Source organism: Oncorhynchus tshawytscha, linkage group LG05 (genome assembly GCF_018296145.1).
Source record: "Oncorhynchus tshawytscha isolate Ot180627B linkage group LG05, Otsh_v2.0, whole genome shotgun sequence".
Classification (NCBI taxonomy): Eukaryota; Metazoa; Chordata; class Actinopteri; order Salmoniformes; family Salmonidae; genus Oncorhynchus; species Oncorhynchus tshawytscha.
Window position 1 is genome coordinate 80,706,724 of NC_056433.1, and position 3,404 is coordinate 80,710,127.

Consider the following 3,404-nt stretch of genomic DNA (forward strand, 5'->3'; position numbering starts at 1 on the left):
GACGGAGGGTTAATGTGAGAGGTGAGGAGTGACGGTCTGTCACAGAGTGTGTGTGTGTGTGTGTGTGGGCGCGTGTGTTGAACTCTGAGGGACTGAGGCTGTTCCTAGGGATCATTAGGACTCTGTATGCTAATATTGCCCTTTAGAACTTCAACCAACACTTTTCCATCTTCATGAATTTGCATAAATGCATATTATACTAATTTCACACAGCACATTTTCCTCAGCATAGAACAAAACGTTAAAAATGTGCAGTAAAATTAAAAAGTTAACATTGCATATTAAATATGTTGTGTCAAAACAACTTCTCACAACTGTCTTCATGTAAACTACTTCCGACTGCATCATACACAACGTTGAGTAGACATTGGCTGTTCAGACAATCAGATCATTTGACCTGATTGGTCAAAATGCCAATTCATGAAAAAAAAAATCAGAATTGGACTGCCTGTCTAAACGCAACCATAGTGCCCCAGGCTCTGTCTTTCACTTTGCCCTTGTCTTAACTTCAAACTAGAAGGTTTTCCATTAAGCATAGGTTGACGTTGCTGATAAGTGAAACCTTTCAGCAGCAAACATCTCTCTGTCTCTCACACACACACACACACACACACACACACACACACACACACACACACACACACACTAGCAGTTGTGTATCACCTGTTAGGGCATTATAATGTGACCAGGTACAGATGTGTCTCTGCTAGCTGTGTCGTGTGTCTCAACCAGGCTCTCTAGTCTCTACCCCCCTCTGACTGTTAGCTGTGTCGTGTGTCTCAACCAGGCTCTCTAGTCTCTACCCCCTCTGACTGTTAGCTGTGTCGTGTGTCTCAACCAGGCTCTCTAGTCTCTACCCCTCTCTGACTGTTAGCTGTGTCGTGTGTCTCAACCAGGCTCTCTAGTCTCTAACCCTCTCTGACTGTTAGCTGTGTCGTGTGTCTCAACCAGGCTCTCTAGTCTCTACCCCTCTCTGACTGTTAGCTGTGTCGTGTGTCTCAACCAGGCTCTCTAGTCTCTAACCCCTCTGACTGTTAGCTGTGTCTCAACCAGGCTCTCTAGTCTCTACCCCTCTCTGACTGTTAGCTGTGTCGTGTGTCTCAACCAGGCTCTCTAGTCTCTACCCCCCTCTGAATGTCAGCTGTGTCGTGTGTCTCAACCAGGCTCTCTAGTCTCTACCCCTCTCTGACTGTCGTTTACGCTGGTAAACAAGGTGTTAGCTGGAAAACAGAGGTTCCTGCTGCCCTGCGCTCTCCCTTCCTGTCAGACACAAACACACACACCTGGAGGTATAGCTTGCTCTGAGCCTTTTGGACAGGAGTGTTTCAAAGTGTCTCAAAGTGTTTTCAGTCTCTCTGCTGAAGAATGTGTGCTTTGATATCCCTTCAGCTCTGATAACGGTCAAGGACAGGAGAGTAGAACTCCCTACCTCGTACCTCTTACCTACTGTATTCGCCATCTTATATTCTCATAACAGTTGTTAACCCGACTGACTAACCCAAATGATGGACGGACAATGTAACGAGAGTATACTTTCTTTAACTAACATATAGTAACAGTACACCACACGTTTTACATTAAGTAGGCCTACTGCACATCAAGAAATCATGAGAGAGAGAGAGAGAGAGAGAGAGAGAGTTGGACTATTATTCTCATAATGATGTGAACGGGGAGGTATGTTCCCAGTTGGCAGAACAGAGGAAAGCGTGGGAATAGAGGAAGCTGGGAACATAGCGTCGTTTGGCACACAGAGCTCTGGTCTGCTGTACCGGGGCACGGCTCTACACAAGAATGTCTATGATGCGGTGGCAGCTCTATAAATCACTACGGGTTGCCCCTTAAGTACAGATCTAGGATCAGCTTACGTTTTTTTAGCATCGGGGTGAAAAATGTAAAAATCTGACTTTAGATCAGCGGCTAATGACAACTTCATTCTACTCACACATGCATACACAAACACAGAACTACACACAGACAGAGCAGCTGTGGCCGTATGCTCAGCTCAGCCTAGGCTCTGTGTGTACACCTGGTAGTGGTTTGGATTTACTGGAGACCAGAACAGCGTTACAGCACGCAGACCGCAGGAGACAGGGTGTGCGCACACACACACACACACACACACAAACACACACACACGCTGGGAGATGGGGTACTAAAGTAGGAAAGTAGGTAGACAGAGAACGCAGCAGGTTTGTTGTGCCTTTTAGAAATATAGTCAGAGAAAGCAACTTCAACATGAGGCTGACAAAAAAAAAAGCTGTTGTTTCCTCAGAGGAGGACAAGAAGACAACAGAAGCACATTGCAGTCAATGTTTCTGGTAGATGTAGCCATTCTCTTTGATTGACTGCCTCCTCAATCTCCATGTGACTAGCTTCCCTCCATCTTCGAACACGTCTCTTTAGGGCTTCTGTCAGTCAGGCTGGCAGAAGTGGCTATTTGGGGTCTGCTCATTGGCCGGTTTACGAGCTGAGTGCTTATTTTACTAGACCCAGACACATGTGACAGTGAAGGAGATCCTTTAGGAAGTCTGGCGTACAGGCTGAAATATGTGAGGCTTAGAAGGCTGTAAAAATGCCTGATGGTAATAACCATCGCCACAGGACCCACCAGACCCTGTATAATGGACACATGACATTAGTCACAAGATATCCTGAAACTGAATTAACATATGGCCAGAAATTAAATTTAAAAAACTTACATTTTATCCTGATTTGTCAAAAAGCCTATTACAGTAAGGGGCTTGATTCAATCCGTATTGCTGAAGTTACCTCCATCAAAAGCCAAACAGAAAACCACATCCCAAACATCAATGATGTCCTCATCGAAGATTTACAGCCTCTCTCCTGACTGATCAACAGGAAGTGGGGGTGGCGTGAGTAAAGTCTCCCCCAGGAAGTGAAACCAGCTGTGTTGGGGGGTGGAGACTCTGTGGATCATGTTTCTTTTCAACCTCTTTAACACAGCATTTGTTTCCAATAGTTACAGTTTGTAAAAACACCCGTTCCGGAAGGCTCCGCTGATGCTTCCGAGTCCCGTTTACTGGCCCAGCGTTCTATAAATCCTGGCATTGCTGCTGCACCCGGCCGTGCGTGCCTTTGTGCCTGTTAAAACCCCTCACCGTTTTAGAGGTATTTGGCTTTTTATTTTGGCTCCGCTCGCTGCGGGCTGCTTGTACTTTACTGTGCTCCCTCTGCGCTGGACTGACCATAATAGATTAAGGACAGGCACTCACTGTGTGTGTGTGTGTGTGTGTGTGTGTGCGAATGTTAGTGTTCAGGAGTGACACCCGGTGTAATCTAGGCTATGTTAGTGTTCAGGAGTGACACCCGGTGTAATCTAGGCTATGTTAGTGTTCAGGAGTGACACCCGGTGTAATCTAGGCTATGTTAGTGTTCAGGAGTGA

General features: G+C 46.1%; 1 long non-coding RNA gene across 1 annotated transcript; it reads right to left on the reverse strand.

Moving 5' to 3' along the window:
- Positions 1-1,519: 1,519 nt before the first annotated feature.
- On the reverse strand, positions 1,520-3,183 carry LOC112214836. The gene is made up of 2 exons (XR_002948162.2): positions 2,700-3,183; positions 1,520-2,614 (listed from the first exon to the last, which is right to left on the reverse strand). It is a non-coding gene; the product is annotated as an uncharacterized LOC112214836 (long non-coding RNA).
- Positions 3,184-3,404: the final 221 nt, after the last annotated feature.